This window comes from Triturus cristatus, chromosome 1_1, assembly GCF_964204655.1.
Source record: "Triturus cristatus chromosome 1_1, aTriCri1.1, whole genome shotgun sequence".
NCBI classification, from domain to species: domain Eukaryota; kingdom Metazoa; phylum Chordata; class Amphibia; order Caudata; family Salamandridae; genus Triturus; species Triturus cristatus.
Window position 1 is genome coordinate 1,056,622,449 of NC_140579.1, and position 27,747 is coordinate 1,056,650,195.

General features: G+C 47.4%; 1 protein-coding gene and 1 long non-coding RNA gene across 5 annotated transcripts in view; one reads left to right on the top strand and one right to left on the bottom strand.

Moving 5' to 3' along the window:
• The window catches only part of SCUBE3 (signal peptide, CUB domain and EGF like domain containing 3), a 1,455,403-nt gene that overhangs the window by 1,341,414 nt on the left and 86,242 nt on the right, over positions 1 to 27,747 (bottom strand). The gene's annotated exons all lie outside the window — the stretch shown is intronic.
• Positions 1 to 27,747, top strand: part of LOC146871519 (uncharacterized) — a 366,584-nt gene that overhangs the window by 118,003 nt on the left and 220,834 nt on the right. The window contains exon 1 of one of the 4 annotated variants that reach the window (XR_014981013.1): positions 3,610 to 3,624. The exons of the other annotated variants lie outside the window; for them this stretch is intronic. This is a non-coding gene — a long non-coding RNA (uncharacterized LOC146871519). Of the gene's footprint in view, positions 1 to 3,609; positions 3,625 to 27,747 lie in introns of those variants that run through there. 4 annotated transcript variants of the gene reach the window in all.

Consider the following 27,747-nt stretch of genomic DNA (forward strand, 5'->3'; position numbering starts at 1 on the left):
TGCAGCAATAATAATGAGAGTATATCTTTTCCATTCTGGAATGAAGAAACATGTCCCAAAGCTTTGTTTTTTTGTAGATGATGGAATTGTGACTAACTTCACTGAAATGGGACGGGGGGGGGGTGACTTGCTCCTTAAAGCATTGCCATTTCTCACAATAGTCTACTGAATGCTCTGCCAATAGGATCCAGCCTTATAATCTTTTTGTCAGGTGTGTGACCTAGGCAGAAAGGTACTTTTCCCTCACTGCTGAAAACATGACAGAGTGCCACTGAGGCTCAAATCTCAAAAATGCATGGTCTTCGTCTGGTATTTTTATTTCCTCAGCATGCGTGATGACACTGATGTTGAGGATGTTCAAGTCAGCGAACTATCCATTGTTTGCTAATTTAACCATTATTTAAAGGCGGGGTGGCTTTAGCGGGGTACAATGCTGACGAATATCAAAGATGTTCCACATCATGATCAGTCAAGTATTCAGAGTTATCTTTAGTTTGGCTGCTACCTGAACCATAACACTGAGGAGAGTACAGATGTCAACAATCAAGGGCACCATCTAAGACGATACTCAGGAGATATCAATGAGTAAATATCTCAGTAGGATTCAGGAGCTGTATGTCAGTCTGGTGGTCTGGTAATACAGGAAAACCTCAGTGTATGAGAGCATATTGGAGTGTCTGACTTTTCATGGGGATTCTTCAACAGATGTGGAGCCATTGATTATTGTAAAGTTCTTAAACATTGTAGGGTCCTTAAATGGTGAATGGTCCTTAAGCAACACAGTATCTAAGAATGACATGGTGCTCTTTAATGTCATGACGGTGCAGAGTATTTAAGCTTTATCTGAGTATCAATCATTGGTAAAGGAGTTATAGGAAATAATAGAAAGCAAGGGCAATGACTGCTAAGATAGACCTTTAACATTTTATTCTGCGGAAATGCAATTTGTGCATGTTGGACCACATCTAAATAGAATTTATGTTACATTATTGATGTCTTTACTAGCACAAAAAATTTTTGGTATCAACTTTGTCTTTAAGTTTAAGAATGAAATTAATTTGATGTCAAAAAGATGTTCAATATCATAGCTTTCCTTGATGGCAAGGGAGTACCTGAAGACTTAGCCCATTACACTGATCATCGGAACACTGATAAGGAAGGCCAGAATGATTGTCTCAGTCAGCCTCTGTTGTTTTCCGGATTTCCCTCTCCAGTTGTATCCCCACATGATAATACAATCTAAGGTGGAGGGAGAACTTCTCTGGGCACAGCATTATCTCGGGGTCACCAACACATATTTTCTGGAGTCCTCCAACTTTCATCTGAGGTGCATTCCTTTAACTCCTTCAGCATCCACTGTTAAATGATTTTTACATAAAGCTTATTCTTGCGTTGCTCTAAATGGGACAGGAAGATCATTAGATTGCTTCTCCCAGTTACCAACAGGGGACGCCACAAACAGTGATAACATTTTCTTATTGGATGTTAAAAAAGATAAAATAACAAGTTAATGAGAATCTGACTTCAAATCAGTGAAACGGTCAACATGATTGGCAAATGATAAATACTAATTAAATTCCTATCAAAAAATCGTTTTACAGACAACACAAAGTGCTTCAAGATCCAGTCAGTAGAAGTGAAGGGAAAAACCTGAGATACCAAAAAAACCTGCTCCCGGACCCTGTTATTTCGGGATAAATACTGAAATGCCAAATGCCGGTGCAGGTACTATGTGGACAGTGGAGCTACTGTCTAGCTTAATGTCAAATTCTGATATCTTCATGTCGGGAAGGTAACTGCCTACCTAGACCCACTTGATTTTATTAGTGCTATATTTGTATTTAAAATCAATGGGTGATGGATAAGAAGTCTGATTCCAAGTCACTATGATTTTTAATTACAACGTGGGTCTTTTTAAACGAAAAAACAAACAAAATTCTGAAATTGTAGCATGCATAGTTTTTGAGGAGAGATTTTATGTCGTGCAAAAGAGTGGGCTTGAATTAAAAAACATAAATAGGTGGAACTATTCAGTGTTCAATAAACATCTCATGACGGACAAAGAAAATGTCCAGAGCTGGAAAAACGTGATTTGTTCTGGTTTACGGAGAATACTAGGTTTGACCGATGAACAAACATGAATATCCAAAAATGTACTTCCTTTCAGGACTCTCAATGGCAAGCATCAAGGAACATGTAATCGAATGTTAAAATAGTCTTTGAACATACTACATCTCTATGTGAGAACTCCCAATATCTGGCTCCTATTACAATTTTCAAGGTCTAGTACTTAATTTAGTACACCTAAACAGAGAGATAGGCAGTAAGAGATAAAAGGCTGCACCAACTTACTATACACAGGTTGTAAACGTACTTCTAGGTTCAGGTTGCCCACCTCACTGGTCCACTGCCTCGGGACCACACAAATCTAGTACACTTAAAAAGCACACAGAGAGGCAACACAAATATTACAAAAATGCACAGATGCACAGTGAGTGAATCAATCCGGACTCTTCAGTGACATGCGGTATATTCTTTTTAATGGCGCAAGAAGATTGAATAAAGCAGCCGAAGTACAGCCAACGCGTTTCGCCCCAATGGGGCTTCCTCAGGGCAATAATCAGAATCCTCCAATCTTATAATGATCGCTGACGTACCACGATCACTATTTCTTACACTTTGCACCAATGCGAAATCTTTCTTCAGTTCCCAGTAGTTAACATGTAAAGTCCTCAATTTATCCCACACTTAATGTCAGTAGTCCACAGTTGCTTAAAACACATAAAATCCTTAATCTATGTGGCGAAATCCAGGTTCAGATTTCTCATTACTTCATCTATGGCCCCAGTAAGACGCCGTGCCTCTAGACCCGCCGCCAGCCTTCGAACTTCCAACGGAAACTTAATTTAGTACCACACAGCAGTCCAGCTTTTTTGACCATGAGATTAAGCCTAATTTTCTTGAAGTAATTTATGTTGCCTGGCTTTACCACATGCTGTGCGTTGCAGCAAGTTGCAGTCATTGTGCAAATACTATCCATATTTCCCCCTGCTGTTGCATGAAGCTATCTCACTTCATCAATTACCTACTGTTTTGCCTCATGTGTTTCTATTTGTGGGTGAGGGCTAGTTTTTGAGCTTCTGAATAAATGCCCTCCTCTATAGCACAGAAAGCATAACAAATTAATTTCAGGCTTCACTTCCTGCATTGGCAATCTGGGGTTGTTGTCAGAATACTGACTTCAGAAATATCATGCTACAAGAACATCATTGCAAAAAAATCCACATCTAAAATATTGTGGAGTATAGCAAACAATTGTATCAATTGTCAAGGTATATATAGGTACAGTTAACTATGGAAAATAATTAAAAGCTGGGTGGTGTCTGTGACAATCTCCAACTGATTTAATACTAACCATGATCCCTCAGTTTCAGTAAACCAAAGAAAATGAATTATAGGCTGGTTTCCCTTATCTGCCAAGTGAAGACATTCTCTTTGTTCATTCCACTGCAGTTATTCCATGCAAGTCTCACATTTGTTTCAAGGGCCTCTACTGAGAAGGCTGAACAAATCTTTGCCACGCAGAAGACAATTATTTTTTGACACTGGGGTACACAAATAAAGGTAAGAGTTTAAAGAGCAGGGTCTTGGAAAAAAGTCTGTAACAGTCGAGAAGAGGGTAGCCTTCTACAAAGCAATTACATGTATAAAAACCATGTCACTTATCCTTGAAAACGATGGACTGATTGCTCAGTTGGACACTGTACTTGCTCTGCAGGTTCATCATTTGTGTAGTAGCATTGCCACTGGGCTGCAAAATGATTAGATTTTTTCCTCTTGCAGTACTAGGGGAATATTATTCTTATACACAGCAGAGTGTGAAGGTCATGTCGTACGCGCCAGAAGTGATAAAATCAATGAGTACACATTGTGTTGGTATAACAGCATCCTCAGCTCTTCAGCAGAGGGATCAAGATTATTCCAAAATAATCGAGGGGAGGTAGGCTACTGATAAATTATCTGCAGAGATAAAAAAATCCAGAAGAATCAATGTTTACAAAGACGAGTAACCTATGTTTTTAAGAACTTTTAATCATCTGCAAATTGTTTCTATCATGAAAGGTTCCCACATCTGGAAGGAGAGCATCAGCTATTGAAAATAAAAAGAATGCATAACTTGAAAATGTATGGAACCTCAGATCTTCCAAAAGGTGCCTCGCTCGAGAGCCAGAATCAAGGCATTTTAAAAAAAAATTATGAGCAACAGCGAAATATTTGCTATAGATGTTTCTTTGATGGGCACAAGCACGAATAATGATATTTAAGGGGGTAGTAGGCAGGGCCGGACTGGGAACATAAACCAGCCCTGGCAATTCAGCTGGACCGGCCTGTGATGGCGGGGAGGGGCTGCCAGTGAGAAGCAGTGCTGCCAATTTAGCACCACTTCTGCCGCTTTAGTTACAGGGGACACATTTTGCAGCACTGCTGCAAAACTGCCCCCCCCCCCCCCAAGCTCAAAAACCAGTCCCCACACTTCCAGCACACTCGGAAAACACCCGGGGCCCACTACGCCCAGTCCAACCCTGGTAGTAGCTTGGAAGAGCTTCAAGGTGGCTGTAATGTAACAAAGCTTGGCCTACCAAGGCACAATTCTCCACAGAGATCCTGACAAACTGGTCTGCTAGTGCTAGCTGTCATTCCCCGCTTGCCTAAGCAGACCTGAACACTTTGCTGTAAGATGTAAGCTAAAGGGGACGCAATTCTAAGAAGTTTCTGGTGGGCGGAGCTTGCGAGCCGCAAGATGGCTGCTTGAGCTCTCAGCTCCGTGATACCGCCACACTATCCGACTATTATCCTGCATCTGCGGCGTTTGGCTGGCCCACATTACTGCTGAACTGGGTCGGGTGCAGCCCGGGAATGGAATGAGCTGCTTCCGAGCTCTCTACCCCAACCACGAGTCACTGCAGCCTGTTCCCGAGTTTGAAGCACCGGTTTGGGGTGAGACGAGGGGGACGCGTGACAGAGACGGGCCTGCGCTGAGACGGTTGTCTCCTCCCTGCTGCCAGGGGAGTTGCTGGCACCTAGAGACGAGCGAGCTCTGGACTGTTCCCTCCCCGCTGAGAGAGGTCGGGGGTGCATCGACCTCCTGAACTTCCTTGGGGGTGCGGGGGGTTCCGCCATCCCCGCCATTGTTACAGAACGGAATGGCGCGGCGGCGCTGTGGCTCTGCGCTCTACCGAACGCCTGCAGATCGGACCGCGGCAGGGGCATAAAGATCACACGGCGACGCCCTGTTGCAGTGTTCGTCCTCGGCCGCCTCAGATCCAAAAGTGAGTGCCAGAGATACAGTGGGGACTAGTGCTGACTGATACTGGGAGTTGGCCATTTTGTGCTCGGCAAGTGTGAGGATGGAGGCGGTCTGGAGAACCAAGCGAACAGCAGCAAATCGCTATCCTGTCAAGAACGGTCTGCCCTAGACCGTGCCAGCTGCCTGCTTTGGGTTGCATTTACGGCTGAATAGGGGATGGTTCGGCGACGATTGCTAGCTGCCTGGCACAATGCTGATGCAGAGTGACACCCCATCCACAAGAACACCGAGGGGCTGCCTGCCCTGTAGCTCTTCAGTAGCGTACCTTCGGAGCAGCTGCGAGCAGTGCGGAAGGCCTGAATGCATGTTCACACCTAATGGTGCTGAGCTGAGAACGAGCTGGAGAAGCGTTGTATGCCCGAGACCCACGCATTAGGGGCGCTGTGAGAAAGATCTGGCTGTTCGGCTGACACCTTGCTGACCCTGCCAACTCTGGTGAGTCAAGTTTGTGCCTGCAACCTAATACAGCGAACGACGCAAGATGGGTAGACTTGATAAAAACCAACCTAAGATAACGTTTGACCAAAGGAAGACAAAGGGTCGGGACAATGCTACTGAAGAGGGAGATCCCACGCCAGACCTGCCGTCTGAAGAGATGGATGCAAACATACGCTCTATGTTAGTAGCTATGGAAAAAAGCTTACAAGGTAGTCTTGCAGGTTTGGGCACTAAAATTGACTCGCTCTCGTACCGCATGGACAGGATGTCAGAGAGATTGGACAAACATGCAGAGCGCATAGGCATGGCGGAACGCAGAGTTACAGAGGTGGAGGAGGCACAGACGTCAATGGGCTCTGACCACAAACAAATGAGTAGGGTCCTCCAAGTGTTACAGGACAAAGCTGAAGATTTGGGAGCGCGTTCACGACGCAACAACTTGCAAATCACGGGCATTCCAGAATTGACACCAACAGGCAACATGGAGAAGTTTGTCGAGAAACACTCCTTGGCAGCGACACGTTTTCCAATATGTTCGTGGTGGAAAGGGCACACCGCTCTTTGGGTCCTCGTCCTGCCCCTGGGGCCCCTCCAAAACCCAGATTTTTCTGCAATGAACTTACCTCTCTGTAGTAATGGCCCTACCCATACAGCTAGGCATTTACTGGACCCCATTTTTTCGAATCTATCACACATTAATTGCCCTCCTGCACTGTTAAATTTGAATTTACAACTTTAGTACTCCCAAACATACCACCAATAGGCACATATGGCCAATCTAGGAACTGGGGTAAACTGGACATTGACATTTTTTATTTAATATTGTCTAATAGCGCCCCTCACTCTGATTCTATATCACTTTCCTCTGTGGAAAATGTTTATAATTGTATTATAGAGGCAGCTAACGCCGGTCTTCCACCTTCTATTAAAAAAATAAAAAAACATCGTTCCCCGGCTCCTTGGTTTACTGAGCTATTGAAAATGGAAAAAAGTATTACTCCCCTGCATCTAAAGGCACTTATAAAATTGCATTAAAAAGATATCGAACTCTATGCAAAACTGCTCGAGCAGAGTATGTTGCCTCTTCCATTTCGAGGGCACAGCATTGCCCTCGTACTTTGTTCTCTATGGTTAAGATGTTAGCAGGCTCGGACACACAACCTTGCTCTCCGGTTCTGGATGAATTGGAATGCAACATTCTTGCTAACTTCTTCATAAATAAAGTGTAACAAATTTACCTGACGCTAGAGGGAACTAAGCCTACGTCACTTATTCCGGACATTCCTGTTTCGGGTCCCTTTGTTGAGGATGTTCCCTATATAAATCTAGAAAAATGGGCACCACTTAATATAAGTTATTTAAAAAATATTTTAGCCAATATTAAATCGGGCTCTCCCTCTGACCCTCTTCCGGCGTCGGTGCTTCTGCAATTCGAACAGCCATCTTTGAACCTTATTATGGAATTACTTAACGCCTCACTTGATGAGGCATTGATGCCATCAATTTGGAAACATGCAATGGTCCTTCCCCTGCTAAAAAAGGCTAATGCAGATCCTTCCCAGCCTATCAATTTTAGGCCTATTTCTCTTCTTCCAGTATTCTCTAAAGTTCTGGAAAAACATGTAAACACCCAACTGTCGCTGATCGTTGAAGCATCGAAATTTTCACATCCCTCTCAGTCTGGTTTTAGAGCTGGGTTATCAACGGAGACAACACTTCTTGGCGTAACGGAAATGCTGCGTCAACGTCTGGATGCAGGTAATTGATATTGCTTGACCTAAGTGCCGCATTTGATACGGTCTCCCACACCGTATTAATTAAGTCTTTACGGTCCCTAGGTATTTCGGGATTGGCACTTGGCTGGTTATCTTCTTTTTTAGACAACCGCACTTTTCAAGTATTTTCCTCCAGGGCTGCCTCTAAGATTTATCCCTCGCCCTATGGGGTACCACAAGGTTTAGTCTTAAGCTCACTTCTTTTCAATATCTACGTACAACCCCTGGCAGTGATTGCGGAAGAAGCGGGGCTGTCACTCTTTTCTTATGCCGATGACACTCAGATAATCTTTTCCTTATCGGCTGAAAAGAGTTCTGGACCTTCTACCCTGCAAGCGGGCCTGCGTAATATTGCATCTTGGATGCAATTGAATCTGCTCAAACTCAATGGGGAAGAAACGGAGGTCCTCATTCTGGGAAAAAACACAGATCTCTGAGGCTTGCAACATTGGCCTGTTGAAATGGGGCCTCTACCTGTGCCCTCTTCTCAGGTTCGCAATCTTGGCTTCATCATAGATGATAAGTTGTCAATGAGACAACATGCAGTAAAAACTGCAGCCACCTGTTTTACTATTCTCCGATGGTTAAAAAAAATCATCTGGATGCTTCCTGCAGGTTCCCAAAAGACTGTGGTCCAGGCACTGGTAACTTCACGACTGGATTACGGTAACATTCTTTTTTTGGATATTAAGCTTCAGTTGGTACAGAATTCTGCAGCTAGGCTTCTTTGCGGTACTCCTAGAATGTCTTCTATTTCGAATGCCGTGAGAGATCTGCACTGGCTCAGGGTGGAAAATCGAACAAAGTTCAAGGCCCTGAGCTTGATGTTTAAAATCAAGAATGGCACTGCACCCGAATATCTGCAAAATCTGGTTTGTCTTTATCAACCCACCCATGCATTGCGCTCGTCTACTCAGGAAGTCTTCGAGATTCCTAGAATAAGATTGGTAAGAATGGGTGGCCGTTCATTCTCCTATCTTGGCCCACGACTGTGGAATTCTCTCCCCCTTTTGATGCGAAAAGAATCTGTGTATTTGAACTTTCGTAAACAATTAAAAACTTGGCTATTTAACCAATAACATCTCTTACTCCGTTATGTTTTCTCTTTAGAGTCTCCTTTTAGCTCTGCGCTGGGAAACCCTTTTTGGGTAGCTGTGCGCATTACAAAAACAAATTAACATAACGTAACATTATCGCGAGACTGCTGAACTATAGGGACAGGGACTCGGCGCTGTCAGCTGCTAGAGCCAAGCAGTCATTACAATATGAGGGGTCCAACATCTCCCTGTATCCGGACTTCACAGCTCGTCTCCAGAAGGCACGCAGACAGTTTGTACTGTTAAAACACCAGATGAGCGACCAGAACATAGACTATGCCCTGCTCTACCCGGCCAGGCTACGAGTTAACAGGAACGGTCATTCACGGATCTTCACTGATCCTAAGACTCTGCAAAAAGCCTTGAAGGAGTGGGCCAGGGAGCAGCGTGCTGGCCCGGAGCAGGACGTCCTGGAGGAGGCCGTCGGTGGCTGCCTAGATGAACAAGACTGACATTGACTTTGCTAGGTTTCTAGTTGGCAGGCCCCACGGTGATGTATGCCTGGTTCAGTCTGGGAGAATTGCGGTGGTCTTGATTTGGGGGGTTACTCTATTTATTTATTTTGAGAGTTTTATATAGCGCTGGCTAGACCCGGAGGTATCAGAGCACTTTACATAAGGTTCCACAGAAATTGCTAAATTACATCAGTTACACGTTACTTCAGTTACTAGAAGTTACTAGAAGCGCTGGCTAGACCCGTGGGTATCAGAGCTCTTTACATTAGGAATCACATTATTACACAGTTAAAAACAGTTACAGGTTACATCGGTTATACGAAACACATTTGAATAGAATGGAGGAAGGATAAATAGGGCGGATAGGGGTAAGGTGGAAGGAGGGAGATAACGGCAGGAGAGACGAAGGAAGGTCTGCCCAATGTCCAGCTGGGTAGGTGATGGCCGAGGAGGGAATTCACAGCCCATCTCCCCTATAGCTATCAGGGTAGCTCCACCGGGCAACGGTCAGGTAGCAAGGTCTCAGCGCTCGAGGGAAAGTTCACAGGGTAAATGTCCAGAAAGGTGTGTAGGATTCAGGTCGGATAGGGGTAAGAGGGAAGGATCTAGGGGGAAGGGGGAAGATAACAGCCGGAGACGAAGGAAGGTCTGCCCAATGTCCGGCTGAGTAGGTGACGGCTGAGGAGGGAATCCTCTATAGTGGGGAAGTTTAACCATGAGGTGGCCTACTCCTACTGCAGCCAGTATGTTGTTACATATACTCAGAGGGGGGGAGGGGGGGGCGGAGGCGCCGCAGTGTCGAGTTCTAGATGCTGCTGCGGGGGTTGCTTTAGTTGCAGGGGCAAGTTTGACATGGGCGGTGAAGCGGGGTTGGTGTAGAGAACAGCTACAGCGCATGCACTTACCTGGCGTGCAACATCTGCCCACATGTGAATCGCACTGTTTGAGTTTTGCATGGGGGTGGGCTGAGATCCTGAGTTTTGGTTATTTGATTCTGCATACGAGCACATGCCACCTGCTGGGTAGGGGCCTGTGGGTGTTTGTCGTCCAGGCACGGTTGGGTACCGCCTGGCGTGGGTGGGGGGAAGGAGGGTAAAGAGACTCGCACTGGTTCTTTCAGCTACTTTTACACTTTGTGACAACACACTGTACTTACACATGACAATTATAATACTGTACGGTCCGTTAGCACATGCAAGATGTATTCCATGACAGATGCTGGGAGGTCCCGCAGGGACACAGGCTTAGACACACTGAGCGTGCTCACCTGGAACATGCGAGGCCTCAATAACCACAGGAAAATACATAAGGTCCTGAGCTACATGTCAAGACATGACATTGACATTGCACTGTTACAGGAAACTCACCTTCCGCTAGACAGCCCCATGTTACGCGTTAGAGGGCTACATGACAATATTCATGCGGCAGGGTTTACCACCCATGCACGTGGGGTTTTAATGTGGGTGAATCCTAAGGCTGCAATAACGCTAGAACCTCAGGAAACAGATAAAGAGGGTAGGTTTGTCATCACTAGGTGAAAAGGGAAAGGGTTGGACCTAATTCTGGTCAATGTATATGGCCCGAATTACGATAACCCGGTCTTTTACAGAGTCTTGACCAACACAGTAGGTTTGCACACAGGTGGTAAGCTGCTCTGGGGTGGAGATTTTAACTTAGTCAGAGACCCAACTTTGGATAGATCGGGGACCCGGAAAGGCGAGTTATGGCGGCAGCTAGGGCAATGGAAGGAGCTCTAGTGCGTTTTGACTTGGGAGACGTTTGGCGCCAACTGTATTCAACTACAGGGGGGTTCACACATTATTCTGCATACCATGATATACATACTAGAATTAACTACTGGTTTGCTGCCAGGAGACTGATTGAATACACTCGCACATGTAAGGTACTTCCTCGTACATACTCAGACCACTCCCCACTGCTGTTGGTGATAAGACACCCCAAGGAAACGTATCCCTCCTTTTACCTAGAGATTCCCGCCTTATTCTTTGCTAGATGCAGTATTCAAGGAAGAAATGACCGGAGCTAATGAAATATATTTTGAAGCTAACGTGGGTTCGGTGGACAGCTTTTAAGGTATATATAAGAGGGGTGGCTATGTCCAAGCATGCAGGTGTGCTTCGGTCGATCTGCAAACGTCTTGCTGATCTAGAACAGGAGCTTGTATCCCTAGAAAAACCCAACAGGCCAGACCAGATGAGACAGTCACACAGGAGATTAAAGTGACGCAGGAAGAGTACCATGAGGCAGCTGACACAGAGATCAAACACCTTGGCAAGTACGCTACTGCTCGCATATACGGAGAGGGGGAGCGCCCGGGGGCGGTATTGGCCCAACTACTCAAACAACGTAGAGATAAGACCGTGGTGACTGAGATCACGTCAGCAGACGGGGTTTCCCTAACAGAGGAAACGGACGTGGCTGACCGATTCCGACAATACTACGCAGACCTATATGCCTCTCGTGGCGGCAGCTCGGAAGAGCGCATACTAGATTATCTTGCGCACATAAAACTTCCATGGCTGACGAACACCTATCGGGAGTTCCTCATGCGTCCCATTGAGAAGGAGGAAATACTTTTAGCCCTCTCAAAAATGAAGGCGGGAAGCACACCGGGTGGGGACGGGCTGACGGTGGCCTTCTATAAGACGTTTCTAGAGTTACTAGTACCGCACCTGGCCGCACTGTATGATGATCTGTGCATTTCGGGTATGATGCCCCCCTCTATGAGAGAAGAAATTTTAGTTGAGATTCTGAAACCGGGTAAAGCACCGGAAGACTGTGCATCATACCGCCCAATCTCCCTGTTGAACGTAAACACAAAAATATTTGCAAAAATACTAGCTAATCGATTGATTCCCTTGGTGCCCAACTTGGTGGCGCCGGTGCAGGCGGGGTTTGTACCGGGCAGGAACCTGACTTATAATTTACGCGCGGTGTTTGCCACGTTACAGCATACCGGACCAGAGATCTCAGCTGTTGCGGTCTTTTTAGACATGGAAAAGGCGTTCAACTCTGGTGAATGGCCCTTTTTACGACAAGTACTCACAAGGATGGGCGTAGGGCCGGTTTTTATACAGCTGATTAGTGTTTTGTATAATTCACCCACGGCCAGGGTCAAAATAGGCAACTTGGTTAGGGAGCCTATCCACATCTCCAGGGGTACTAGACAGGGTTGCCCTCTGTCCCCCATTCTATATGCTCTGGTGGCTGTACCTCTGGCCTGTGCGTTTAGAGAATATCATGAACATAAAGGTATTCGGTTCCCAGGCAAAGAGTTAATAGTTTCTACCTACGCTGATGATACGTTACTGTACGTTCGAAACCCCGAAAGTAACCTTTCTCAGGTAACTAGAGAAGTGGTGCTCTTCAGCACTATGTCAGGTCTACGTGTTAACTGGACAAAATCTATTATTTTTCCCCTAACACCTGCCACAGTAGCTTTTGAGCCTGATTACCCGCTACAATGGTCCACTGAGGCGGTGAGATTTTTGGGCATTAAGTTGCACACCGACTCAGAAGTTGTGTTCAGGGAAAATTATGCGGTTGCAATTAACAAATTAGAAGAGGACATCGCCAAATGGGTCCAACTGCCGTTATCCTTGCTGGGCAGGGTTTCCATTATGAAAATGGTTATACTGCTTCGGTTCCTGTTCCTTTTCCTGAATGTCCCCATGGTGCTTCCTCTGGTGTTCTTTCGACGCCTTACGTCCCTAATGGTACAATTAGCGTGGGCTGGCAAACAGGCACCTGTCAGATGGCAGGTCCTCATGCTCCCGTATTCTATGGAAGGACTTGGTGCCCCGGACTTTGATTTATATTATAGAGCTGCACAGGGAGCGCATGCATACTATTGGATCCATGGTCCCTTCGACATGTCACATCTCCGCACAGAATCTGTTGTTGTGGCCCCTCTGGCGCTGCCGGCCCTGATGTTCACACCCCCTGATAGGCGGACGGGGATTCTTGACTCAATAAATACTACCACACACGCTTGGTATTATTTGCTGCAGCTGCAGGCCGCGCTATCCTGTACTCTCCCCTCGCTCAGCTAGACTGGTGCCAGTGGCTTCCGCCGTGCAGGGATAAAGGGGTTACGACGGCATTAAACATTCTTGGGGCACAGTCAATAGGGGACCTCTTCGCTGATGGTGTAGCTAAGAGCTGGGGGGGACATGGGGACTGCAGGAGAGACGCATACTCTACTTGCGCAATTCCAATTTGATAGAGTTCATCATGTACTATTGGAGGTCCTGGGAGAGGAGATGAGAGCCTCCGGAACGTCCGGCCTTGTCCTATGTTATTAAAACGCAGTCGCCCCTCAAGATAGTATCCTGAATCTACCAATTCTCGATATCAGATAGAGGACATCATTACACTAAGACGCGCTTGGCCTGGCAAAGAGACCTGCAGAGGGACATAGAGGATGATATGTGGACATACTGCTGCACCAGCACAAAACGCATATCCCTGAACGTGAGACACAGATTGATACATTTCAAATTCTTAAACTGTGTTTACTATACCCTAGAGCACCTACATAGGTATGGTTTGAGTGATGAATCGTCTTGTGGCAGGTGTAATGTACAATGAAACGAAGGAGGGACTGGGGGGCAAGTTTACCGAGGTCCAACGTACATACCCCAACAAGGCTGTGTACAAGACGAGTACGTAGTTCCTCTAGGGGGGGTTGTGGAGGAGAGTGAAGCTGATAGAGACAATTAGGTCAGAGAAGACAACTGTTGGTTGAGTACAGGAGAGGAAGTTCTCCTTGTTGGAACTAGGGCTCTCACACACCCAGCAAGCTAGGTGTCATGCTTCATCATTTGAGCCTGCCCCTCGTCAGGTCGGCGCTGCAATTCCTGACGGGCACCCGAAACCGGGGCTCTTTATCTGGGATCTTTTGTTCCTGCTGGTGGGTGCAGTGGGGGTAAGGTCCCTAGTATGTGTAGATGTGGGAAGACGTGTGAACTAAAATAGGTCAGTTAGTCCTAGCCAATATTTTATTCTGAAGGTGAACTGCCTAAAATAAAAGGGTGAGAGGGGCAAGGGACTAGACGTAATGTTTCTAGTGGTGTATGCCCTGCTCTCAGGTGATCACATGTTTCGTGCCTATCGTGTCATAAAGATCTGGGCACTTCCTCAGGATCAAAGGGACGCTATCTACACGAAAAATAGGTAAGTGGATTCTACATACCCCGATCTCAGGTTAGTTGACCTGTGAGTTAAATAAAAGCAGATGAAGATGAATTGTCAAGAACACATGTGGACAATACAAGATCTAATGACCATATAGTGTCTCTACAGCCCAAACACTCAATGTCTGGCATGGCAGACGTGCTCGTGATTAGAACCAACGAGGAGGACACTGTGTCATGCTAATATCACAGTGAACTAGGCCTTAGTTGCCAATGTGCTATACTCCATAAAAGTCATACTCAAAGTTCTTGCAAACTTATAACAGTGGAGTAATAGTGCAGTAATCAAGTCAGTGGGAAGGCTAATACACTAACAAATATGCAGTCAGGACATAATGCAATCAGGACATAATACAACTCACCTAAACTGTCCACAAGTAAGTGCTTGCTACAGTAGCCAGCGGTATTAAAAGGACACCGATTGGGTCCTATCAGGAAAGATGGAAGTATGCATGTAAATATTAAAACATCAGGCGTAGTCAAGGAGAAGGTAACAATAAACTGGTCTTCACAGTTCCATGAGCACTGAAGGGGTGGTGACGAGGAGCAGGCTCAAATGATGAAGCATGACACCTAGCTTGCTTGCTTGCTTGTGGGTGTGTGAGAGCCCTAGTTCCAACAAGGAGAACTCCCTCTCCTGTACTCAACCAACAGTTGTCTTCTCTGACCTAATTGTCTCTATCAGCTTCACTCTCCTCCACAACCCACCCTAGAGGAACTACGTACTCGTCTTGTACACAGCCTTCTTGGGGTATGTACGTTGGACCTCGGTAAACTTGCCCCCAGTCCCTCCTTTTGTTTGATTTAGCTAGTGTGGGTTACTCCCGTGGGACTTTTTGATTAGGTTACCAGCAGATTACTTCTGAATCTGAACTGGCCCACTCCACAGTGAATTGTCACTATGGACCTCCACCAAGGGTTGAGCTTTGGTGATGATGTAGTCACGGATATCTTAGACAGTACCCCATCCCTGTTGGGGACTGATGGAAGTTCAGCATCTGGCTCTCATTCAGATGATTGGAACTCACTAACCTTATTGAAACGGGAGTGGCTCAAAATCACTCTCTACGGTGCCCTTATGACTGAATACTTACGAGCGAACATCGCTCCCTCTGGCTTGATAGTAAACACTTTCCCCAGACTGTTCCTTAATGATGCAGTCTTCAAAAGGGAATGGTCCCTAGTCGTATGGAAGTGTACTAGGGACTGGTTGGTATTGATTATCAACATGGCCAAAAGACTGGCAGACGCCCTTCTGGTGAAGATTCAAATCGCAGAAGGTGCACTTAAAACCACCATTCAAATTACAGCCTACAAAACAAAGCTTGCAGAAATTAATTCAGAAATTGCTGACAATAAAGACTATTTAATGAAGCAAAAAATTAACAAACTTCAAAAGGATATCCAGAGATTTTCAAAAGAAAAGGTATATCCCTAACTTAAGGATGACTATACATCGACGATAACGGGTTATTCCTCTGATGACAACTCTGAGAGAAGAGACTCTAGTGACAGTAACTCTAGCACAGGGAGTTGGGGGGGAGTAATAACTCCAGAAAAAACTCCCCAACCAATACTACAATGTACCTCCATACCAAGGACCCCCGATGTACCACGGGCCACCACCACCTTTCTGGCAGTTCCCACAATACCAACAGAGTCCACCCCAATTCTTCAACAATGGGAACCCGCCTTTTTTAGACAGAGGTTGGGGCAGAGGAAGAGGGCGCAACAGAAGAGAAACACAAAAACAAGTCCATTGGCAAGATCAACCGATCAGGGGCATGGACACTCAGACCAAAACAAGAGACAAGAGGACTTAGTGGTAAACCTTTCCCACCGTATCCTCACCGAACCTGAGAAAGCAATACTGCATATGGGCCTAGGTTTTGTTCCTACGCCCAAAGCAGACAAGAGACCATTGTGAAATACATAATTGGTTTCGAACTATACCACTCAAAGCCTTCTTCAAGGACACAACCCCCAGAGAACAGGATGACTCAGGATTGAGGAATCCTTCGACTTTTACACCACATAGCAACATGGTTTCGGTAGAAGTTCTAACCTTCGAACAAGCTGTTCGCACTGAGTTAGACCTACCACACAGACAGGCATCTTTTCACAATCTCTCCAAAATGGAGGAGACTACAGTAAGGGCCCTAGCGGATGATGCGACCATTACGATAAAACAAGCTGACAAAGGTGGGGCCACTGTGGTACAGTCCACCATACACTACGATACAGAATGTAACAATCCAACTCTCTAATGAGAGATACTACACTCCAATCGCAACCGACCCCTCACTATGCCTGACCACTATGATCTCCACACTGGTCTATGAAGCAGAGTCCAATGGCTGGATCAGCCACAAGGAAGCTGACTTTCTGATCGCTAAGGAGCCGAGGATACCGTACTTTTACACCCTGCCCAAAATACACAAGGGTGTCTCCCCGGTTCCTGGCCGACCGATTGTCTCAGGAATTGGCTCTATCCTCGAGCCACTTTCCATTTTCTGTGACCACTTCCTACAACCAATAGTAAGAGAGACCCTATCTTTTGTAAGAGGCACCACTGACATTCTGAGGATAATTGAAGAGACATCTAATGTAGGAGAGATTGACCTCCTCATCACCCTTGATGTAGAGGCTCTCTATACAAATATTCCTCAGAGAGCCACCCTAGTAGCTGTAGAAACCGCTTTGAATGACCGTGATTGGATATCACCCACCCTCATTTCCTTCATAATGGAATGCGCAACCCTGGCTCTGACAGAAAACTTCTTTGAGTTTAAACAACAGCTATTCCATCAGAGCCAGGGTACATCGATGGAGAGCACCTTTGCTCCAAGTCTAGCGTGTATCTACATGGCAGTATTTGAAAAGGACATCATCTATAACACCACCAACCCATACCACCACAACCTGATACTATGGAAATGTTTCATTGACGACATCCTGATATTCTGGCATGGGTCACTATCCACTTGCAATGATTTTGTGAGGTGGATTAGTGATCAGAACGATTACCTCAAATTCTCCCATACAATTTCTGACACCTGTGTACCATTCCTTGATATTAACATCACCCTGACTTCAGGGACTCTCAACACTACACTTTACAAAAAATCCACTGATCGCAACAGTTTACTGCTATACACGAGTCACCACCCCAAAACATTGAGGGATAATCTGCCCTTTGGCCAATTTTTGCGAATCAAAAGAAATTGCAAATTGGACGCAGACTATAAGAAAGAAGCCAACACTCTTGCACTGAACCTCATGACCAGAGGCTACCCAGAGAAACAAGTAAGGGACTCCTTGAAAAGAGCTAGGAACAACCCCAGGGAGACATTGCTTGAAGTACAGCACAAACCAATCACTGATAACTTAACTTGTGTCACTTCTTTTACCCCCGACTCTGCCAGGATCAAGAAAATCATCCTAAAACACTGGCATATCTTTGAACACAGGAACCCTACAACTACCTAAACCTAGGTTTGCATACAAGAGAACCCGCAACCTAAAAAACTCCTTAGTACACACTAGGCCTAAGAGACATAACACCGACTCACAGAGGACCCTGTGGGGTCTCCCGGCTGTGACCGGACATTACCCCTGTGGTTCCTGCGTGATGTGCCCACATACCACCACATCTAAGGAGATTTCTCTTCTACTTAACTTTAAATGGATTCTGAAGAGGCACACTAACTGTAATACCAAGCAGTGTATTTATATGATCATGTGCCCATGAGGCCTTAACTATATAGGGATGACAATGCGACCCATTAAGACCAGGATAACCGAACATAGGAGCAATATTCGTTGCCAAAAAGTCACTACAAAACTCTACACCCACTACAAGGAAGCACCACACTCTCCTGACGCTCTGCGCTGGATAGTGTTAGAATCCTAGCCACACACCACCAAGACCGCTTTGTTTAAAGCCGAACAGAGGTGGGTCCACAGACTCTTCACGCATACTGCTGGCCTGAATGCTGATATACCATGGGGCTCACTAATTTAAGAGATTACCACTGTCTGACAACACCTCATTGTTTTTTTGAGTCATAGATGAGTACCCCCAGTGAGCTTGGTCCACATTTAATTATTGAAACGGGACTTTGTTACTCTGCACCCCATAACCGCGCCTACTTGAGGGGAAGATCCCCCGCGATATGCATTGACCTATGGTATACCTTTAGACTACACACTACACCGTAGAGGCAACTATACTCCCCCTCACACTGTCAGATCACCTCCACCATAACGTTACCACTCTTTTCTACCGCCAGGTTGAGCTATAGCTACACCCCGCGTGACTCGCACCCTGATTAACTACATAGGACCGCTCCAGAGACTGTTTCACCACACTCTGTACTGCCTTTTACGTCCCGCTCTACAGCTTAGGGCAGATAGAGTCAGCCGATGATGGCGACCGACTGCATGCCGTAATATCAATGGCATGGTTACGAGATTGACATACAAGTGGTTACACACACCCCCAAGTCCCCATGAATAGTTACTGGGGCTTATGACCCAGATTAGGAAGCCTGACTCCTTTATCACAAGCTTTAGTAACCTGTTGCAGCCAATTTTACTACCAAGAGCCGACCAAATGCCCAACTGTGTGTACATTACAATATGGCCGCCATTCTAAACTGCCTGACTACCACGAACTTGTAGCTTAGCCCTGACGCCCTACGTACTACACACGTGACCTCCCCGCATTACGCAGCCACTCTGACTATATCTATACCCGCCGCCGACATCACTTTATCATCCTGGTGTAGGTGGCAGGGTAGGTCAATCGCAAACAACGTGGCAACGTCGGTGAGTGTCTTTGGGCTGTTCTAGAGGTATCAGACTACTTTTGGAGGTGAGTTCGCTCTGGATGGGTCGGATCCACGCTGGGATCAACCCGGGGGTGCTACACACACCTGTGGGCTACTTGGGCGCTGCGGGGCGGTTCGCCGGGGTCTCGTGGGGTTCCCGAGGTGCATTAGTATTCCGGTGCACTGGTGGGACCGGCGTGACTCGGGTTTACCGCTCTGGGTCCCGGGCTGAATACTAGGTGGACTTCCCCCCTGAGTTTTGGTTAACGGCGGTTTCCCGGTACTCCTGCTCAACCACCCCTTCAGTGCTCATGGAACCGTGAAGACCAGTTTATTGTTACCTTCTTCTTGACTACGCCTGATGTTTTAATATTTACATGCATACTTCCATCTTTCCTGATAGGATCCAATCGGTGTCCTTTTAATACCGCCGGCTACTGTAGCAAGCACTTACTTGCGGACAGTTTAGGTGAGTTGTGTTATGTCCTGATTGCGTTATGTCCTGACTGTATATTTGTTATTGTATTAGCCTTCCCACTGACTTGATTACTCCACTATTACTCCACTGTTATAAGTTTGCAAGAACTATGAGCACGACTTTTATGGAGTATAGCACATTGGCAACTAAGGCCTAGTTCACTGTGATAATAGCATGACACAGTGTCCTCCTCGTTGGTTCTAATCACAAGCACGTCTGCCATGCCAGACATTGAGTGTTTGGGCTGTAGAGACACCATATGGTCATTAGATCTTGTATTGTCCACATGTGTTCTGACAATTCATCTTCATCTGCTTTTATTTAACCCACAGGTCAACTAACCTGAGATCGGGGTATGTAGAATCCACTTACCTATTTTTAGTGTAGATAGCGTCCCTTTGATCCTGAGGAAGTGCCCAGATCTTTATGACACGATAGGCACGAAACATGTCGATCACCTGAGAGCAGGGCATACACCACTAGAAACATTACGTCTAGTCCCTTGCCCCTCTCACCCTTTTATTTTAGGCAGTTTACCTTCTGAATAAAATATTGGCTAGGACTAACTGACCTATTTTAGTTCATGCGTCTTCCCACATCTACACATACTAGGGCCCTTACCCCCACTGCACTCACCGGCAGGAACAAAAGATCCCCGATAAAGAGCCCCGGTTTCGGGTGCCCGTCAGGAATTGCTGCGCCGTCTGACGAGGGGCAGGCTCAAATGATGAAGCATGACACCTAGCTCGCTGGGTGTGTGAGAGCCCTAGTTCCAACAAGGAGAACTCCCTCTCCTGTACTCAACCAACAGTTGTCTTCTCTGACCTAATTGTCTCTATCCACTTCACTCTCCTCCACAACCCGCCCTAGAGGAACTACGTACTCGTCTTGTACACAGGTGCAATGTACAGTCTGCAGACTTCTTTCACTTAGCCTGGACCTGTCCGGGGATCTCTCACTTATTGGGAACAAGTCTTTGGAGACCTGGGCCAAGTGGCTGAGATGCCGCTGACGCCAGAACCTGCTTTTGACCTACTGGGCTACTCTAAGCAGATACCCAGGGGGGTAAGACGACTGGTCGACATGGGTTTGCTATTAGCCAAAAGGTGTGTGTGAGAAGTTGGCCTGGTATATGCTGTTCACTAGTTCTAGTGACCACCTTGTACCATGCCAAGCAACCCTTATGGTGTGGTTGTAAGTCAACCTTTTTGGACTAGCTGCCCTAGTGGTAGCGTAGGCTAAGCAGTCTTTGAGGCTAAACTCGTGAAGCGTGTTAAGCAGGCTGTTTTACCAATAGTAACCCCCTTTTATACCAATGAAAGGACACCACACAGATATATATTCAAAATATATATGTATTTATTTCTCAAAGTAACCCCTAGTCTCTTTATGAGCACAGGAGCACAAATCGTCAAACAAGATTATAACAGAATACACAGAAGTTGCACTTTATATGGATAGGCCCTGGTGGCCACTCGAACCATATACTAAAATAGTGGTATAAGTACCACGAACAGAAAAGGGAAAAGGCCTAGGGCCTCTAGAATCGCTGGGCCTACGAGGAGCTAACGTCAGTTAGTGACCAGGAGGTCCACGGGTGGCGTGTGCAGAGCAAATAGTCACACGCGTGCTCCCATAGGTTTCAATGGGTGCGTAAAAAGTACAAAGTTACTGCAAAAGGAATCTTCCGGATGACCTAGGAACTTAAGATTTGGAACACAGGCACTAGAGATGTATTACTACACATGGGCACCGGAGTACCAGCTTTACCTCACCCACAGGAAGCGGGTGCATAGGCCTCAAAGTGCGTCGGGTTTCTGCTATCTGTTCCGTTGAGCCTGGGACAAAGATGCTGCAGGCGGTCGGTCGGGAAGAGATGCAGTGGATCCAAGAGTGGATCGGAGATGTTGAAGACCTGTAAGCAGAGGGGACAGTGTTCACAGTCACTAGCCAGTGACCAGCGTGGCACCAGGTGGGTACCAGGCGATGTCGGGTGCAAACAGGTGATGAGGGGTAGCTTGTCTCCGCAGCCACGTGGTCCCTGAAGGTCGACGACGTCCAGGAGTCGGCTCACGAGCTGTCCCACGCAGGCTCTCGCTGTCGGCGGTGTCGGCGACTTGATCGAAGCAAACAAGCCTTGGCAAAAGCAATTGCAGGAGGATTCGGAAATCAGCTGTTGGTTCTGACCAGCAAGGTCAGAGGGATTGCTCCTTTGGAGGGGAGCAAGGGCCAGTCTGGAGCAACCAGACCAGCGGTGTTTGTCGTAGATTTCGTCGCCAAGATGGCCACTAGCCAGCGGGCCAGCAACCGGTTAGGCGCGTCGAGTGGCAAAATGCAGAAGGGCCCCACGCAGATCGTGGAGATGCTGGAGGGCTCACCTTTGGTGCAGATGCTGCTCGAGGGTTGGGCTTCTCAGGACCCAAAGCACAACTTGGAGGGAGCCTCGGTTGTTGCACTTGTCAGCTTGTCGTAGTCGTTCCAAGATGGCTGGCTCCACGTGTCTCGGTGCCTCCACGGGTCTCCTCTTTGCAGGGACTGTGGATCGGGCGGTGAGAGGTCTGGAGGTCCAGGTCTTGTCAGTCTCTGGGCTCGGGCTCCGGCGGGAGGCGGCGGCAAAGCAGACGTTGATGCGCTGGATGGTGCTTGCGTTAGCAAGGTGGTCACTCCCTGACCACAGGGGAGATTTTCTTCAGTCTTCTGTGCAGCAGAATGTCGAAGTTCCCGTCTTCTTCTTAGTTTCAAGTTGATTCCAGGATGTCTGAAGTCTTAGGACACAGCTCCTACCTTTATTCGGATTCTAGGGGCCGGACTACCTGCTAGGTCCCTCCCTATGGGTGGGACCAGGAAGGGGGGTGGTTACACCCCCAATCCTTTGTCCAGCTCGCCCCAGGCCCGGGACTGGTGTGCCCCAGGACCGGTTTGAACTGGCATATGCACCGAGGCTCCTTGTGAGCCACAGGCATGTCTGGTTTCTTTCAAGCCCTACCTGACCAATACACAAAATCCTGTCTGGGGTGGTGCATGCACCTCCCCTGGCAGGAAACCCTTTGTCCACACCTCCCAAGCTGGAAGGACTCCCAGCAGCAGGAGGGCAGACTTGTGTCTGTGGTGGCAGCATCCATTTTGTGGAGCTGAGGCTATGTCTGATTTTACCCGGGTTTCAGGTACTGTACATGTCGTGTCCCTCTAGAAGGGTGGAATGCTAACCCCGTCGCCAGAATTGGCGAGGGGTTAGTATTCCAATTCGTATGACACCTTACTCGACATGTTTTGATAAAGCCAAACCAAAGATAGCATTTAACCGCGAGGTTCATAATGCACTTAAGAGTATATGGTATGACGATATCTGGAAACAGTAGAAGGAAGTTGTTCCGACCACTGCAGACAGGCTCAGCTCATGCCAGAGCACCATCTCACATGGAACCAAGCACTCTGCCTTCAGGATTGTTAAGGCCTGCCATAGGAGTGACTTATAGGTTACCAGGTGTCCCATTTAAGTTTAGGTATAGGTATACTACACCTAAGTAAGAGGTGATTACACCAACTTACCCCAGCTGAGTGATCAGCCAGTTGTGTCAGATTGTTAGGCCAAGCCTGGGGTGGCATAATACATGCTGCAGCCCCTGGCAGGCCTTGGGTACACCAATGCCCTGGGTACCTAGTGTACACTGGTACAGGGGCTGACAGGGTGATCCAACCAATTGGGTATGTACCTAGGGTACATGGAGTCCATTTTACAGAGAGAGCAGATAGCCTGAGAGCCTGAATGGCAGGATCTCAGGCCAACTAAGTCGAAAAACCAGCTAGACACTAGGCAAAAATTTGGGGGTAACCATAGTCAGATATCCACCTTCCTACACAACCCCCCCCCAAACGAAGGGAGATAAGGCTGACCTTGACCAGGTAAGCCTATATTGCCCAAGTGGCCATATAAGGAGGAACCAGCACTGGCATGGTTACCCCCTGTCTCATGGTCCACTAAGCAATCCCTCACCCTAAGGGTATCAGAGGGTCTCCACCATAGGGAATCTCTACCTGTGGTGTGTCTTGGCAAAGTAAAAGGCTGGTGTTGAGATGGAGTACTGAAGTGAGTGTCCTCAAAGTGAGGCCTCAGCTTCCTCCAATCATCCTCCACCATGGATGCCTTTCTTTCTTTAACTGAGTTGCACTGTGCTCTCAGGGTCAGCCTCTGGCTACCTAAAGCTGGAGGCTGGGTCCCTTTTGTGGGCTTACTGGAGGGACAGGTCAGGTTTGGGGCCCTAAGGTCCCATGTTTGCCTGTGCCCAACAGAATCCCCCTGGGGGAGGTCCCTAACTACCTGTAAAGGAGATCCCTCAGGAATGTTTTTACCCATCACCTGACTAGGGCTACTAGCCAGGCAATCCTCATTCTTTTGATGGGGGGGTTCTTGTGGACAGGGGCCCTCTGGGGGTCCACTGGCCTCCCTGACCTCTGCAGCCCTGGGCTGACTGAGGCAGGGTAGAGAGAGGCAGGCTACCTGCACCAGACTGGATCCCACCTTGGAAGGGGCCACTGACATCAGAGGCTCTGCCAGGCCAGGCCTGGCTACCTCTGGGGCAGTTCCTTCACAAGGGGTGAGGTCAGATCCCTGAGGAGGCTGACCTTTTCCTAATGTCTGGGGAGAGGGAGACTTTTCTTCCTCCCCACTACTCTCAGTTTGTGTGGAGTGATCCATTGTTTCAGGCTTCACTACACCTATGTCAGTCTGAGTATAGGCTGAGACCATTACAGCCTTGCCAACCTTTTCAGGGGGGCACTCAGTTTGTGTTTGAGCTGTGACTGTCACAGCTCTGCCAGTCCCTACAGGGAAGTCTGTCTGTGCCTGGGCTGTGGCTACCACTGCCCTTCCAACCTTTTCAGGGAGGAAATCTATTTGGACAGGGGTTGTGAATGGCACAACCCCCCTACCCTTTTGTGAAAGGCCTACCATTTTAGAATGGGTGTCTTGTTCAACTCCAGCCCAAGCTGAGAGTTCTAAGTCATTCCCCAGTAAGCAGTCTACAGGCAAGGTTGGGGACACTGCTACCCTTTTAGGGCCAGTGACCCCTCCCCAGCTGAGACATACCTCTGCCATGGGATGACTGTTCTGTTTGCCATCAATGTTAGTCACCTGGTAGGAGAAACCGGGCAAAAGCTGCTCAGAGGGAACTAGCCAATGGGCCACCATTGTGATGCTAGCCCCAGTGTCTCTGTAGGCCTCAGCTTTTGTACCATTGATGTAGGGCTCCTGTCTGTACCTACCCAAAGTGTTGGGACAGGCAGTGAAGTTGGCAAACCCCATGCCACCATCACAGACAAGAGTGGTTGCTGTAGGGGAATTGGCTAAGCCAGGGTCCCCCTGTGTTCCCCAAGTAAACCCACCCAGATTTCTGGGGGCACTCCCACCACCTGGGGGATTACTGCTGACAGTAATAGGTGGTGTGACAGGAGTAATTGGAGGAACAGTTTTGTTTTTAGCCCTTGGGCAACCGCTGTCAGTTTTCCAATGCCCAGGAGTTTTACACTCATGGCAGTAGGGCTTTTTAGCTGTGGTAGAGGAGGGAGCTTGGGACCCACCACCCTGTGTGGAGTTTTGGGGCCCTGAGGAAGGTTTCTCTTTTTCTTTATCCCCACCCTTCTCTTGAGGCTTGGTGGTATCTTTCTTTTGGTCACCACCCTGGTTTTTAGGCCTGATCCTGGTCCTGACCCATTTATCTGCCCTCTTTCCCAATTCTTGGGGAGAGGTCAAATCTGAGTCTACCAGGTGTTGATGGAGAAGCTGGTTTTGACAATTACTTAAAATCTGCTCTCTCATCATCAAATTGTACAATCCTGTATAATCAGACACCTTACTTCCCAGCAACCAACCCTCCAAAGCCTTAGTGGCACATTCCACATATTCAGACCAGTCCTGAGTCTGTGTCTTCTGGGTGTCTCTGAACATTAACCTGTACTGTTCAGTGGTTAAGCCTAACCCATCAACTAGGACACTCTTCAGGACTCTGTAATTTCTGACATCCTCTTCTCTAACAGTGAGGAGTCTATCTCTGCCTCTCCCCTCAAAGGAGAGCCATAAGATTGCTGCCCACTGGTCTTCAGGAACCTGCTGCACTTTGCAGGCTCTCTCAAGAGCAGTCATCCATTTGTGGATGTCATCCCCACTTTTGTAGGGGGGCACAATCTTGGACAGGTTCCTATTGTCAAAGACCCTATCTTTGTCCCTAGGGACATTGCTGCCACCAGTGGGTATAGACCCACTCTCTCTATGCTGCCTAGCCTTGCTCAGTTTTTCTTCCATCAGGGCTACTTCTAGCTCCTGCTTCCTGATCCTCAGCTGAGCCTCTTGCATCTTGGCCTCATGTTCCCTCCTCTGAGGGGTGGTCATCCTTCTCCTGGAGTGACCTTGAGAGCCTCTAGAGCCATGGGAAGCATTGGAGTCACCTGAGCGATTCCTTTGCCTTCCAAGCCCTGGGTTAAGTCCACTGGGGAGATCCAGTGGGTTGACCCCACTGTCAGTCCCCAATAGCCTTGGTTTAGCTGGGCCAAGTATAACACTTGGCACTGGGCTAGTTCTCCCTTCATCCTCACTACTGTCAGTATCCTTTTCACTCTCATCCTCTGTGGTAGGCATCCCATCTAAGGGGTGACTATTGGGAAGGGGTACTTCAGTGGCATCTTTAGAAGGGGGGCCTCCTGTTCCTGTCCCTAAGGGGGCTAACTGGGAAGCTTTCTTGAGTGCTCTCTGATTCTCATCATTCTGTAAGAGCTCCCTGAGCTCAGCAGAGTTTGGGTTCTTGGGCTGTTTAAGGCCTCTAAGAGTTGCCAAATGCCTGAGCTCATTCTGATTAAGGGTAGCAAAGCTGGATGGTGCCCTCTGGGGGTCACTCTCAACAGAGATGGGTACAGTGGACCCCTCTGCCCCGGCCATTGCTCTTAAGTGTGGGTGGATGTGTTGCAATCTACCTACACTTGGGTTTACCTACTAAACCTATCTAGTAGTTGTAGTCAGGGTGTGCTACTCCCTTTGCTCTACAACAACTAAGTTCAGTAGAACTTATGTATATCTAATCTTGTTTTATATGTACCTACAGGTACCTATGTGATCTTTCAATTGGTAACCAAGAGATTACAATGGTAAAACACAGCAAGCTCAAATCCAACCGCTGCTCACCAATGTGAGAAGTTGGCCTGGTATATGCTGTTCACTAGTTCTAGTGACCACCTTGTACCATGCCAAGCAACCCTTATGGTGTGGTTGTAAGTCAACCTTTTTGGACTAGCTGCCCTAGTGGTAGCGTAGGCTAAGCAGTCTTTGAGGCTAAACTCGTGAAGCGTGTTAAGCAGGCTGTTTTACCAATAGTAACCCCCTTTTATACCAATGAAAGGACACCACACAGATATATATTCAAAATATATATGTATTTATTTCTCAAAGTAACCCCTAGTCTCTTTATGAGCACAGGAGCACAAATCGTCAAACAAGATTATAACAGAATACACAGAAGTTGCACTTTATATGGATAGGCCCTGGTGGCCACTCGAACCATATACTAAAATAGTGGTATAAGTACCACGAACAGAAAAGGGAAAAGGCCTAGGGCCTCTAGAATCGCTGGGCCTACGAGGAGCTAACGTCAGTTAGTGACCAGGAGGTCCACGGGTGGCGTGTGCAGAGCAAATAGTCACACGCGTGCTCCCATAGGTTTCAATGGGTGCGTAAAAAGTACAAAGTTACTGCAAAAGGAATCTTCCGGATGACCTAGGAACTTAAGATTTGGAACACAGGCACTAGAGATGTATTACTACACATGGGCACCGGAGTACCAGCTTTACCTCACCCACAGGAAGCGGGTGCATAGGCCTCAAAGTGCGTCGGGTTTCTGCTATCTGTTCCGTTGAGCCTGGGACAAAGATGCTGCAGGCGGTCGGTCGGGAAGAGATGCAGTGGATCCAAGAGTGGATCGGAGATGTTGAAGACCTGTAAGCAGAGGGGACAGTGTTCACAGTCACTAGCCAGTGACCAGCGTGGCACCAGGTGGGTACCAGGCGATGTCGGGTGCAAACAGGTGATGAGGGGTAGCTTGTCTC